Genomic DNA, 15,648 nt, shown 5'->3' with positions numbered 1-15,648 from the left:
ATTTTGAATTTTTTGAAATTCAAAATTTGATTTTTCATTTTTGATATTTGAATTCTATTTCATATTAATTAATATATATTTTTATTTATATTCTTTATTCTTATACTCTTTATATTATTATTATTTATATATTCTATCTTTTTATTTAATTAAATAGAATAGTATCGGTCTATAGAAATTGAATATTTTTCTTTTTTCATATTCGATATTTTATTTATACGATATAAGAAATAAAAAAAAAAACAAAAAAATGCAAGGATCTATGATATATATAATGGAAAAATGTGGAAAAGAAGACAAAAATTCTTTACAATGACACTGTAAACCAATTGAAAGAGGGATGTAGCGCAGCTTGGTAGCGCGTTTGTTTTGGGTACAAAATGTCACAGGTTCAAATCCTGTCATCCCTATCGCTAACTATTCTATTAGTTATCGTAATAGCAGTAACAATAGATCCATTGAGACCGATTCCAATTGGACGTACATACTCAATATGAATAGTTTTCCATATTGAGTATGTATGCATGCAAGATGTATTGGAATCACATAAAATTATTTAGGAAAATAAAGCGCTCTTAGTTCAGTTCGGTAGAACGCGGGTCTCCAAAACCCGATGTCGTAGGTTCAAATCCTACAGAGCGTGATTTGTTAGATTGAGAATGACACTGAAATAATGGCATAACAGTCTAATATAAAGTATGAATTTGATCTCCTTTGAATTTGGATTCAAACAAACAAATAAAAAAGGAATAGGAAGTCAATAAAAAAAATAAATGTTACTTAATCAAAGATCCAACTGATCACCGCGTCGGTATTGTAAATATGCCGTTACAAATAATCCAGCCAAAGTAATAGGAATTAGACCTAACACAATTCCAAATAGAAAAACTTCAATCATTTGAGTTTGTTTGAAAGGAAAAAAAGTGGGGGTAATATCTATCCTTAAATATGAATCTGTATTGACCATGAATCTCAATGACCAAGAATTGGCAATTGACATGATAAGTCACTATAGAATATCGAAACTATTCCAAAATTGCCAATTCATCTGTAAATTTGAAATCAAATAAGTCGTATCTTATTCAGACTGATAAAAAGACCTGCGGTTATAGTTAAAACTGCTAGTAGAAAACCGAAATAACTGGTTATAGTGGGCATAAGGAAACTAGATGAAATATGGTCTTTATTATACATATGTTTATAAAGCACTTTCCTAAGTTTCTTTTTTTGAGATAAAAATAGGAAACGAAGCAAAAAATACCACTTAAAAGGTACAATTGAAAATAATGGATTCATGAATCCATATATTACGTACGAACAAAAATAAAAATATAATTACATAGGTAAGAAATCAATTAATCATCTGTGACATCTACCCATCCTGTGATTCCAAATCAACAGATTTTTTGATCAACTCATGAGCTGAGTAAACTAATCGAATGATAATTTTTTCATTCGATTAGTTTAGAACAAAAGAGGAGAGTGACCCTGACTTCTTGACTTTGATTTTGAACTTATTCTATTTTGTAATATATCTCATTCTTCTAATACCTTGAACGAAAATAAAAGGGTATTAGATCACTCGAAACTAGGGGTCCGCGGTTTTTTTATATTTTCATCATATCATATTTTATTTAAATATTTTTATTTTAACTCTATCCTTGTAATTAAAACAAGGAAGATAGAGTCTTAGCCTTGACAACCACAAAAAGTTTATTTCTCGATTTCTTATCTAATTGAATTCTAGAAATATTCTAATTTGTTTTATTAATTATTAGAAACCACTTCATCCCATTAACATTTTTATGGATCTTTAGTTTCTAGTGCGAAGCTAATAATGAATGTAGAGAACCATCATCTTATAGTCTTAAACTTTGAGGAATTTTCTATTCAGTATATCGAAACAACCAACAAAGAAAAAACAAATAAATTTGATTTTCTAGTACTTGATCTCGCCACTGATTGTGAAATTTCGTTGCTGTGTTAGAAGAAGGATAGCTATACTGATTCGGTATACTCGAAAGAGACCCTTGGTACAAAATTGACGATCTAACAAAGATTGGATTTCAGTAAATTTATACTTACTGATCTGATCTTTTTTGGAATCGATCCCCCTTTGACTGTATAAGAATAAAGAATATGTGGAGCTCGGCATGTCTGGAAGCACAGGAGAACGTTCTTTTGCTGATATTATTACCAGTATTCGATACTGGATTATTCATAGCATTACTATACCCTCCCTATTCATTGCGGGTTGGTTATTTGTCAGCACGGGTTTAGCTTACGATGTATTTGGAAGCCCCCGGCCAAACGAGTATTTTACAGAAAGCCGACAAGGAATTCCATTAATAACTGGCCGTTTTGATTCTTTGGAACAACTCGATGAATTTAGTAGATCTTTTTAGGAGGCTCCAATGACCATAGATAGGACCTATCCCATTTTTACAGTACGATGGTTGGCTGTTCACGGACTAGCGGTACCCACCGTTTCTTTTTTGGGATCGATATCAGCAATGCAGTTCATCCAACGATAAACCTAATCCGAATTATAGAGCTACGACACAATCAAACCCAAATGAACAAAATGTTGAATTGAATCGTACCAGTCTCTACTGGGGGTTATTACTCATTTTTGTACTTGCTGTTTTATTTTCAAATTATTTCTTCAATTAATAGAACAAAAGGGAATAGTATATATATATATTAGGAGTTCTCTTATCCCATTCGGAAGGATATCATTTCATAATTATCTATGACTGTTTAGGTCTTTAGCATGACTGACTACTTGATCAAATGTGGAGGAAAGTGGGATAAATGGCCGATACTACTGGAAGGATTCCTCTTTGGATAATAGGTACTGTAGCTGGTATTGCCGTGATCGGTTTAATTGGTATTTTCTTTTATGGTTCATATTCTGGATTGGGATCATCCCTGTAGTAATCGGATGAATTTAGTTTTCGAAATGAAAGCATAAGAACTCAACAGGGATCCACTCTTTCTTTGACGAATTCGAGGGGGTCCCGTTGAGTTCTTCATAATCAAAATCTTTTTGTAAATGACTCAATAGATAACTTTTTGGTATGTTTCAAAAAACTCCATTTCATTTTTTTTAGGATGTTTTTGAAAAATGAACTTCATTAATTGATTCAAAACATTTTTTCTGGATAATATCTGTCGATACTTTTTCTTTCAAGTTGAAAGAAAAGTAAAGGAAAGAAGGAATACTTCTTGGGGGTGGCGCAATAATATAGTATTCTATATGAAAGAATTATATTTTGTAAGAATTATTATATAATGTATTATATTTCTTATATAATATATATTTTCTACCACTCAAATATTCTGTAGAACCTAACTTTTTTGATACTATACTAATGAAATAGTACTCGAAATCTATTTAAGTCTCTAAAAATATCGAATCATGATTTCATTCTTATTTTTTAAGTAAATTAAAGAAGTTCTATTTAGTGAATCAAATTCACGCTCTTTTTTGTTTGTCCATTACTTCACTACGTATCTATTTCGATATAAACAAGAAGGAATCGGACTCTAGGAAAAGACAAATTCTCCATCCTAGAATCCCCTTTTCCCCTTTTCTCCATTTCTATTCCGACTTTACTTAATATTATTTGCCTATTTTTTAAGATTTAGTATCGAGTCGAATTTCATTCAAATTTTATTACAATAGAAAGGGATTAATATATTTCTATTGTAGTACATTGTGTAGTACATTGAAATGTGAAAACAGCGACATAATCATATGGTTCGAATTGATTATAGAGTTGAAAAAAAAAAGCAAAGAACCAAAGTCAAACAGTCTTCTTCCCAATATATATACTATGACTGACTAGTTCTACGGTACAAGGAATTCTCTAAATATGGTAGAAAAAGAGTGTAGAGAACCAAAGGTCTTTACATAATTTATCAACAAAAATGGAGTTCTTTTTACGAGCTTAATATGTTGATAAATCTTAGTAACTAGAAATTCATTTCGGACAATTGAACCTTCTCAAATTGTTTCTTTTTAAGAACCAAAAAGATTTGTGCCAAAATAATCGATGCGAAGAAGAACAGGAGACCTTGGACACGTAACGGATCTTGAAGGACTATTTCTGCATCCCCCTGACCAAACCCACCCACATTAGGATTACTAGTTAATGGTTGATCAAGTTTGATGGATTCACCCTCTGAAACAAGAAGTTCTGGTCCTGGAGGGATAATATCAATCACTTCACGTCCATCCGCTGCATCCACTATCGTTATTTCGTATCCACCTTTTTCTTTTCGTATGATTTTGTTTACTATTCCAGTTGCTGTAGCATTATAAACATTATTATTACTCTTACTCCCGTCGGGAAGCCCTTTTTAAAAAAACCGTTTTAAAAGGCCACCCCATAACTCATATATGGGTTGGCATATTACAGCGCTTTCTCAAAAAAGCACTGTAAAATGTGCATAACAAGCGCGCGTTGTATTTACATGTTTTATAGCGCTTTTTTAAAAGCGCTGTTGTATCATTTACAGCGCTCATTTCCACAGCGCTTATTTTTTTGAAAAAGCGGTGTAAATGGCTTAAAAAAAGCGCTGTAAAAGCCGTTTTTTCGCGTAGTGAGGATTCCTCATAACTACAAGATTTGAGATTTAATTTTTTCATTTTAATCGTCTTACTAACCTGATTTAATCGAATCTAAATAATTCATAATCATCGGGTTAGGATTGATCTAAACCAGCTAATTATGTATATGAATCACCATGCCAACTATAAAACAACTTGTTAGAAATGCAAGACAACTCACAAATATTTATGCACAAAGAACAGGCAAACCTTCATGGCAGATATCCAAAGACATGGAAAGGGATCTTTTTATGTCAGCAGAAGAAGCTCAAGCCTACGGACTTGTTGATATGGTAGCGGATTCTTTGTGAATAAAAAAAGAGCAGAAAGGATTCCTGATAACTACAAGATTTGAGATTAAATTTTCTCTTTTTAATCGTCTTCCTAACCTGAATTTAATCGTCTTCCTAACCTGCTTGCTTCCTAACCTGATTTAATCGTCTTCCAGATCCTAACCGGATTTAATCGTCTTACTAACCTGATTTAATCGTCTTACTAACCCGATTTAATCGAATCTAAATAATTCATAATCATCGGGTTAGGATTGATCTAAACCGGCTAATTATGTATATGACTCACCATGCCAACTATAAAACAACTTATTAGAAACGCAAGACAGCCAATCCGAAATGTCACCAAATCTCCCGCTCTTCGGGGATGCCCTCAGCGCCGAGGAACATGTACTAGGGTGTATGTGCGACTCGTTTAGATCATAGACTAAAATATAAAAATATATTCTATTAATTATATATAATTCTATTGTGTAAAAAATTTATGGTTTCGATTACTGCAAAATGTCACCTTAATTTGCAATTTAAGATGAAAAAAATTTCCCATTAGTAACAAATAGTTATCCATTAAGCGGGAAAAATCCTATTTCAAATAAAGAAAAATTTTACCCTACTTAAATTTTGAACGGACTAAGAGGGTCAACTAATCATACTTAAATACCATTACTGTATAGCTAGATTTCGTTGTGAAAGACCTATTACTAGATATTTTATGGGTAGAGCCCATAAGTATGAACCGTACAAATTCACAATAACATTGATGAAATGAAGATTCAATGAAGGAAATGGCTCCGGTGTATAGAGAGGACCTCACCGTTTAAAAAGTAATCATAGAAACGATGGAACCCACCATTTTTTTGTCTATTTCTATTTAATTGACTATGTTTTTTTGAATACCTAGTATCAATATCATTTATTATTTATAGGTTAAATACTTAGAAAAAAATAAAAAAATCGTGGTTGGGAAGGTTATAGTAGCAAAAGCCATTGGAATTTTTATTTTATACATTGGAAGAATCCATTTTGTTATTAATAGACTAGGAAGGATAAAAGAATAACTGAAAGAAAAAAATTAAATAGTTATTCATCAAAGTCTCATTTATTCAATGACAAGAATTAAACGAGGATCTAACGCTCAAAATTATAAACTAATTTTTTCATTTCAAATAGTTTTTATTTGATATAAAAATATTAATTCATATATTTTTGTTTTGAATATCCATTCCCTCGTTATTTTTATCAGTTTTTTTTTTATCAGTTAAAAATCCTAGTATAATTTTAATATTAAATATAATTTTTTATTGTCATTCAATAATTGAATAATATCAAAAAAATTATATTTTTCATCGAATGACTATTTATCTATTGTATTTTCATGTAAATAAAGGGAAAAAGCTCTATGGAAAAATGGTGGTTCAATTCAATGCTATTTAATAAGAAGATAGGCCCATTCCCTCGTTATTTTTATCAGTTTTTTTTTATCAGTTAAAAATCCTAGTATAATTTTAATATTAAATATAATTTTTTTATTCTTATTCAATAATTGAATAATATCAAAAAAATTATATTTTTCATCGAATGACTATTCATCTATTGTATTTTCATGTAAATAAAGGGAAAAAGCTCTATGGAAAAATGGTGGTTCAATTCAATGCTATTTAATAAGAAGTTAGAATACAGGTGTGGTTTAAGTAAATCCATAGATAGTTTTGGTCCTATTGAAAAGAAGAGTGAAGAGCCATCCATTGTAACTGATAATGATAGTTACAGTCATGTTGATTATTTAGTAGATGCCAGCAACAGAGAGAATTTCCTATCTGATAAAACCTTTTTAGTTAGGGATAGTAATAGTTATAGTTATTCCGTATTTTTTTTTATTGAAAATAAAATTTTGGAGATTAACTATGATAGTCAATTTAATTGGAAAAATATCATTAATAGTTGCATTGAGAATTATCTTCGTTCTCAAATATGTATTGATAGTGACATTTTAGATAACAATTTCAAATATAATGATAATGACAGTGACGTTTATAGTTACATTTGTGGTAAGGTCACAAACAGTAGTCAAAGCAACAATACTGATGTAATGATGCAATAACTATTACAAATGATAGTAAAAAAGAAAGTTTTAATGATGACAATTTTACTCAAAAATATAAACATTTGTGGGTTCAATGCGAAAGTTGTTATGGATTAAATTATAAGAAATTTTTTAAATCAAAAATAAATATGTGTGAACACTGTGGAGATCATTTGAAAATGAGCAGTTCAGATAGAATCGAACTTTTGATTGATCCAGGTACTTGAAACCCTCGAGATGAAGATATGGTATCTCTCGATCCCATTGAACTCGACCCTATTGAATTTGATTTGGAAGACGAACATTATAAAACTCGTCTTGATTCTTATGGAAAAAGGATAGGATTATTGGAGGCTCTTCAAACAGGCACATATTGAATTAGATCCCATTGAATTAGATCCCATTGAATTAGATCCCATTGAATTAGATCCCATTGAATTAGATCCCATTGAATTAGATCCCATTGAATTAGATCCCATTGAATTAGATCCCATTGAATTAGATCCCATTGAATTAGATCCCATTGAATTAGATTCGGAAGACGAACCTTATAAAACTCGTCTTGATTCTTATCAAAAAAGGACAGGATTATCGGAGGCTGTTCAAACAGGCACAGGTCAAATAAACGGTATTCCTGTAGCAATTGGTATTATGGATTTTCAGTTTATGGGGGGTAGTATGGGATCCGTAGTGGGTGAGAAAATCACTCAGTTGATCGAATATGCTACCAATCAACTTTTAACCCTTATTATAGTATGTGCATCTGAAGGTGCGCGTATGCAAGAAGGAAGTTTGAGCTTAATGCAAATGGCTAAAATTTCTTCTGCTTTATATAATTATCAAATCAATCAAAAGTTATTCTATGTAGCGATACTTACATCTCCTACTACTGGTGGGCTCACAGCTAGTTTTCGCATGTTGGGGGATATCATTATTGCCGAACCAAATACTTACATTGCATTTGCGGGGAAAAGGGTAATTGAACAAACGTTGAATACAGAAGTTCCCGAAGGTTCACAATCGGCTGAATTTTTATTCGAAAAAGGCTTATTTGATTCAATCCCACCTCAGAATCTTTTAAAGGAGTTTTTAGGTGAGTTATTTCAGTTTCATGGTTTCTTTCCTTTGACTCAAAATTGAAATTAATGCGGACTCTAGTTTTATTTTTGTATCCGAATAATTTATACTATTTGAAGTTCAAAATTGAAAAACAAGAATAAAATTAGAACACACAAGAGTAAAGTCATAACATAATAATAGAAAGCTACTAAGAATAATAAAAAGATATATTTTCAGAGACATGTTTCTTGTAGAACTAGGACTAAATGGATACAGTTATTTCGCTCTACATTCCTTATCTTTAATAAAATATTGATTATTTTTAGATTTTGGATTATTAATAAATCTGATTAAGTTTTTTCTTTGATTAAAGATTTACTATATTCTATACTTATTATGTATACTCCATTTATACCGTAAAAAATAGATATATCTATATTTATTATTTAAATATAGATATATCTATTCATTTAGCAATACGTAGTATAATTTTAAAAATAGAGTTAGCATAAGTCTATTGAATTCTAGTGATTAAATACTATCTTCATTACAATATACTAATTACAATATAATAATAATCCAAATATTAATCTAAGAATTAAGAAAAAAATAACAGGTACAAATTTAAAATCGAGGTACCCCATTTTAGGATAAACTTACCTTCCTTTTTTGTTCCTTTAGTCGGCCTAGTATTTCCGGCAGTTGCAATGGCTCCTTTATTTCTTTATGTTCAAAAAATTAAGATTTTTTAGATACGGGGAGTAGTAACAAGTCTTATATATCTTTTTTTAAAGTTCAATTTATTTTCACAGGTACAAATTTAAAATAGAGGTACCCATTTTATGATAAACGTTTATGTGTTTTTAGTGGGCCTTGTATTAATTGTAATATCTGTTTTATTCGTTTATATTCCAAAATTCATTTTGGAGTCAGAAAAATATGTTTGTCGCTCACAAGACGCATGGCTTGACATTGTAACAGGATCCCGAAAACCAATCAACTTCTAGTTAGGAGTGTTCAATTTAAATTCATTAGGAGTGTTATATATTTCAGTTTCTAGTTATTATGGTAGGCAGTTTTTCTCTTTCATTTCGTCCGAATTTGTAGTTCCTTTTTTGCCACAAGGGATCACACTGACTTTCTATGGAATCGCTGGTCTCTTTCTAAGTTTTCATTGGTGGCTTCTCATTTTTTGGAATGTGGGTAGTGGTTATAATTTTTTTTATAAAAAAAAATAGAATGGTGTGTTTTTTTTGTTACAAATTTCCTGGAACATATCGTCGTATTTTTCTCCGAGTTCGTATGGAAGATATTCAGTCCCTCATACTACAAGCTAACCCTAACCCAAAACCTAGTAGCGGTGTCCTTTATATGCAAACTAGAGAACAAGGGACCATTCCCTTAACTCCTGGTGATGATTATTATGATAGGACTCCACGCAACGTTATACAAAAAGCTTGAGACTTGTCCAGATTCTTGAGTGTATCAATGGAAATAGTTCCGTGTTCTTGAGTCTATCAATGAAAATAGTTGTATCAAAAAATTTCAAAAAATAAATGCTTTCTTAAAGAAAGCATTTATTTTTTGAAATTTTTACTTTTGAAACAATTTTTTTCTTCTTCATTCAAATTGGCGGTGGATTATTTTCTTTTATTATTTGATCTCTATAGAAATTGATATATAGCTAAGCTCTATTACTTATAATAGAACTTATCCTTGTAAGAAAGATTATTATTATATATAGTTGATAAATGACATGAAATGTTGTATCAAAAAATTTCAAAAAATAAATGCTTTCTTTAAGAAAGCATTTATTTTTTGAAATTTTTACTTTTGAAACAATTTTTTTCTTCTTCATTCAAATTGGCGGTGGATTATTTTCTTTTATTATTTGATTTCTGTATTTTTTTTTTTCAAATGAAAGTAAAAAACGAACTTCCGAATTACAAATAAAAAAAAAGCGAGAAAAAATTATCAATTTATATGAGTAAATTAGAAATTGATATATAGCTAAGATCTATTACTTATAATAGAGCTTAGGCTTGATAGAAAGATTATTATTATATATAGTTGATAAATGAGATGAAACTGAGTTCATTAAAGATGAAAAATGGCAAAAAAGAAAGCATTCATTCCCCTTCTATGTCTTACATCTATAGTCTTTTTGCCCTGGTGCATCTCTTTTACATTTAAGAATAGTTTTGAATCTTGGATTATTAATTGGTGGAATACGAAACAATCCGAAATTTTCGTGAATATCATTCAAGAAAAAAGTATTTTAAAGAAATTCATAGAGTTCGAGGAACTCTTCCTCTTGGATGAAATGCTAAAGGAATACCCGGAAACACCTTTACAAAACCTTCGTATCGAAATCTACAAAGAAATCATCCAATTGATCAAGACGCACAACCAAGATCGTATCCATACAATTTTTCATTTTTTTACAAATTTCATCTGTTTGCTTATTCTAAGTGGTTATTCTATTAGGGGTAATCAAGAAATCATAATTCTTAACTCTTGGGTTCAAGAATTTTTATATAACTTAAGTGACACAATAAAAGCTTTTTCTATTCTTTTATTAACAGATATATGTATAGGATTCCACTTGAATCATGGTTGGAAACTAATGATTCGGTCAGTCTATAAAGATTTTGGATTTACTCAGAAGGATCAAATTATATCCGGTCTTCTTTCTACCTTTCTAGTCATTTTAGATACTTTTTTAAAATACTGGATTTTTCATTATTTAAATCATGTATCTCCGTCGCTTGTAGTGATTTATCATTCCATGAATGACTGAAGAGCTGATTCATTGATCCAATTATAAAGTTTCTTTTTTTATAGAAAAGCTAAACATTCCAAAATTGTCTTTTTCTTTTTCGTTCTACTCGTATTCTTCCAATATTCTAGGAAAATAATTTTAGTAAATAGCAGAATAATGGATAGGGAACCATGCCAGTAACCTACCTAATCTTATTGTAGAAATTTTCGGGATCAATGGTTAGGGGTAATCAAGAAATCATAATTCTTAACTCTTGGGTTCAAGAATTTTTATATAACTTAAGTGACACAATAAAAGCTTTTTCTATTCTTTTATTAACAGATTTATGTATAGGATTCCACTCGACTCATGGTTGGGAACTAATGATTGGGTCAGTCTATAAAGATTTTGGATTTACTCAGAATGATCAAATTATATCCGGTCTTCTTTCTACCTTTCCAGTCATTTTAGATACTTTTTTAAAATACTGGATTTTCCGTTATTTAAATCGCGTATCTCCGTCGCTTGTAGTGATTTATCATTCCATGAATGACTGAAAAAATGATTCACTGATCCAATTATAAAGTTTCTTTTGTTATAGAAAAGCTAAACATTCCAAAATTGACTTTTTCTTTTTCGTTCTACTCGTATTCTTCCTATATTCTAGGAAAATAATTTAAGTAAATAGCAGAATAATGGATAGGGAACCATGCCAGTAACCTACCTAATCTTATTGTAGAAATTTTCAGGATCAATGATTGGACCATGCAAACTAGAAAGGCTTTTTCTTGGATAAAGGAAGAGATTACTCGATCCATTTCCGTATTGCTCATGATATATATAATAACTGGAGCACCCATTTCATATGCATATCCCATTTTTGCCCAGCAAGGTTATGAAAATCCGCGAGAAGCTACCGGCCGGATTGTATGTGCTAATTGTCATTTAGCTAATAAGCCCGTAGATATTGAGGTTCCACAAACTGTACTTCCCGATACGGTATTTGAAGCTGTTGTTCGAATTCCTTATGATATGCAAGTGAAACAAGTTCTTGCTAATGGTAAAAAGGGGGCTTTGAATGTGGGGGCTGTTCTTATTTTACCAGAGGGCTTTGAATTGGCCCCTCCTGATCGTATTTCGCCCGAGATTAAAGAAAAGATAGGTAATTTGTCTTTTCAAACCTATCGTCCCACAAAAAAAAATATTATTGTGGTAGGCCCCGTTCCTGGAAAGAAATATAGTGAAATTACCTTTCCTATTCTTTCTCCAGATCCCTCTACTAAGAGAGATGTTCACTTCTTAAAATATCCTATATACGTAGGCGGTAACAGAGGAAGGGGTCAGATTTATCCCGACGGGAGTAAGAGTAATAATAATGTTTATAATGCTACAGCAACTGGAATAGTAAACAAAATCATACGAAAAGAAAAAGGTGGATACGAAATAACGATAGTGGATGCGGCGGATGGACGTGAAGTGATTGATATTATACCTCCAAGACCAGAACTTCTTGTTTTAGAGGGTGAATCCATCAAACTTGATCAACCATTAACTAGTAATCTTAATGTGGGTGGATTTAGTCAGGGGGGATGCATAAATAGTCCTTTAAGATCTGTTATGTGTCCAAGGTCTCTTGTTCTTCTTCGCATCGATTATTTTGGCACAAATCTTTTTGGTTCTTAAAAAGAAACAATTTGAGAAGGTTCAATTGTCCGGAATGAATTTCTAGGTAAAAAGAACTCCATTTTTGTTGATAAATTATGTAAAGCCATTCTATTAGAATGAAGAAAAAAAGAAAATTTCAAGACGAGAAGCAAAAAAGGTGGTAGAGACCCCGCCATAAAGGAAATACTAAAAGGCTTTCTTTTAATTTGAATTGTTTGAAAGATCTTAAAATGGAGGTATGAGATTGCGAATACAAATAGTTTTTTTTTTTTCATAAAGAATAAGTTTTACAGCGCTTTTTTTAAATAAATAAAAAAGTGTTGTAATAGGTGCATTCTTATTCTATTTTTATTAAAAAAAATGTTGTAAATAGAATTTTTTTAAATAACGCTTGTTTGTATAAACATGTTTTTTTTGTCATCTTTTAAGAAAGCGTTGTCTTTTAATTTTTTTTTTTCAAAATCATTTTCTTCCAACTATCACTTTAAAATCAGTTTTCATCCAGCAATCATTTTCACAACAACAAAACTACATAACTTTATCACTTTACATATTCACAATAGAACCGTAACTATATAACTTTACATATTCACAACAGAACCCGAACTATATAACTTGACACAATTACATGTTTTTTACATTTACATATTCACAAAAACACAACTATATAACTTTATATATTCACAACAGAACTATGCAACACAAAACATACTATTTACATTTACATATTCACAACCTTGCAGCATGTAAGACCCATAATTTTAAAGTACCATTTATGTATTTTTGGTATATTTTGGATTTTGGCTCGGAGGCTCTTAAGCCAAAGTTAATAATATTTTGGAGTTTTATAATCAAAAAGATATTTCGATGCCAATTAGAATTTGTCGTCGATAAATAAATTGAAATTCACTGCGGTGAATACTTTACGGTTAATTTTATGCGTTTCGGGTGAAACGGTAATTTAATAAATATCTAGATTTTGAGATATTTGTTAAGTTATATTTATTATATTTTAATATGTTTGTTTGGAGGGAAAAAGAAAGGAAAACTAGAAGGAAGGAAAAGGAAAAGAAAATAGTATATAAAGGAAGGAAGGAAAAAGGAAGAAAGGAAAAACAAAGGAAAGAAAAAGAAAGGAAGGAAATTTCCAATTTTCCATCTCCTTCCTCAGACCACCGTGAAACCAAAATCCATCCTTCTCCATTTTTCATTTTCGTTGCTTCCTTTTCTTCAAAGCTAGTGACCCAAGGTTGGGTGAGAGTTAGATCAAGGTTTTCGCAACTCCACTCTTCCTCTTTGATTCGAAAACGAAGAAAAACGGTTTTGAGATCCAAACACAAACCCCTCCGTTTCTTCTAGATCCAAACCTCATTTCTCGAAGAGATAGAAGGGAAAGTTGCTCACCACCACGCTACGGTGCTAGTGAACTAATTTGGAAGCGGCGTTGCGAGCGGAGATTTTACCGGAATTACTCGCGGTACCGGAAACGCACGTTAAAGCTAACGTTGAGGTAAGGGCTCCTTCCAAACTTCTAGCTTGCATTAGGGACTTATCTGTAGTTGTGTGGGAAGGAATTTGTTAGGGTTAAATGTATCGATTTGGGGAAAAACGAAACTAGTGCGTTATGGGTAAAACCTTAGAGTTAGGTTTTGTTTATAATGATGAATGTTTCGTGGTAAATGAAATTTGATGTATCTGGGTGTTATGTTGCGTGATTTGTGTTCGTTGTATTTGGTGTGTTCGTACTTGATGTTTGTTAATTGGTGTGGTTGTTGTGAATTATGGTTTGAATGTGAAAGTATGTTTGAATTTGTTTCTGTGGAATTTGAAAACCATTAGAGTTAAACGAGTATTAAAAATGGGGAATCTTTTAATACCTCGGTTTACTTAATGTGTATTTGAGGAAAATGTTTAAGTTAACTGGGCGTTGAGAATGGGGAATCTCTTAATGTCTCGGTTACTTAACTATCGTTTTTGAAAATCGTTTCGGTAAATGAGTATTAAGAATGGGGAATCTCTTAATATGACTGTTTGCTTAACGTTTTGTTTTGAAAATCATTAAGTTAAATCGGTATTAAGAACGGGGAATCTCTTAATGACTTATTTAATTAATGTTGTTTGAAAGTCGTTTAAGTTAAATGGGTATTAAAAATGGGGAATCTTTTAATATCTGCATTTGCTTAACGATTGTTGTGAATGGAGTCTGTGTATGCTCATGCATTTCATTTGGTAAATTGTGTCGACCCGTGATAGGTGACACCTTGGTAAACTGTACGGACCCGTGATAGGTTGTACGTTTGCGATTTACATTTTAGTAAATCGTGTTGACCCGTGATAGGTGACACCATGGTAACTGTACTGACCCGTGATAGGTGGTACATTTACGATTTACATTTTTGGTGAATTGTGCTGACCCGTGATAGGTGGCACCTAGGTAAACAGTACTGGTCTGTGATAGGCGGTACGTTTACGATTCCCGCTTTTTCTTTTAGTAAATCGTGTTGACCCGTGATAGGTGACACCTTGGTAAACTGTACTGACCCGTGATAGGTGGTACATTTACGATTTACATTTTTGGTGAATTGTGCTGACCCGTGATAGGTGGCACCTAGGTAAACAGTACTGGTCTGTGATAGGCGGTACGTTTACGATTCCCGCTTTTTCTTTTAGTAAATCGTGTTGACCCGTGATAGGTGACACCTCGGTAAACTGTACTGACCCGTGATAGGTGGTACGTTTACGAGTTACTATTTAGAAAATCGAGTTGACCCGTGATAGGTGACACCATGGTAACTGTACTGACCCGTGATAGGTGGTACGTTTATGATTTACGCATTTTAGTAAATCGTGCTGACCCGTGATAGGTGGCACCTCGGTAATTGGTACTTTGGCCTGCGATAGGCGGTACAATTATGATTTACGGCCCTTCGAGGAGGGTTTTGGTTTGGAATTCCGAGTCCATGCATTTTGGCATATACGCATTGCATTAGGGTGCCTGGCACGCGAGTCATGTTTGATTTGAGTTTATGATTGAGTGATTCGAATTTTGATTTATCGTGATAACTGAGATGAAGGTGTTAAGTGCTATGTGTTGTGTATTGTGTGTGAGTATGATGGTTATCGAACCTTCGTGTGTCGTAGTAATCGCGTAGGAATTGCTAAGTGTTAAGTTGTG

The 15,648-nt window shown here is 31.8% G+C and overlaps 2 non-coding genes and 1 pseudogene across 2 annotated transcripts; all 3 read left to right on the top strand.

Moving 5' to 3' along the window:
- The first annotated feature begins 336 nt into the window (after positions 1-336).
- TRNAP-UGG (transfer RNA proline (anticodon UGG)) lies at positions 337-410 on the top strand. The gene has a single exon. It is a non-coding gene; the product is annotated as a tRNA-Pro (tRNA).
- A 159-nt stretch (positions 411-569) lies between these two features.
- Positions 570-643, top strand: TRNAW-CCA (transfer RNA tryptophan (anticodon CCA)). The gene has a single exon. It is a non-coding gene; the product is annotated as a tRNA-Trp (tRNA).
- Positions 644-9,893: 9,250 nt separating this feature from the next.
- Positions 9,894-12,537, top strand: LOC140919246 (cytochrome f-like; annotated as a pseudogene).
- The last annotated feature ends 3,111 nt before the right edge of the window (positions 12,538-15,648 follow it).

The sequence above is a fragment of the Cicer arietinum genome, chromosome 2 (genome assembly GCF_000331145.2).
Source record: "Cicer arietinum cultivar CDC Frontier isolate Library 1 chromosome 2, Cicar.CDCFrontier_v2.0, whole genome shotgun sequence".
NCBI classification, from domain to species: domain Eukaryota; kingdom Viridiplantae; phylum Streptophyta; class Magnoliopsida; order Fabales; family Fabaceae; genus Cicer; species Cicer arietinum.
This window is presented reverse-complemented; position numbering and strand designations above follow the sequence as displayed.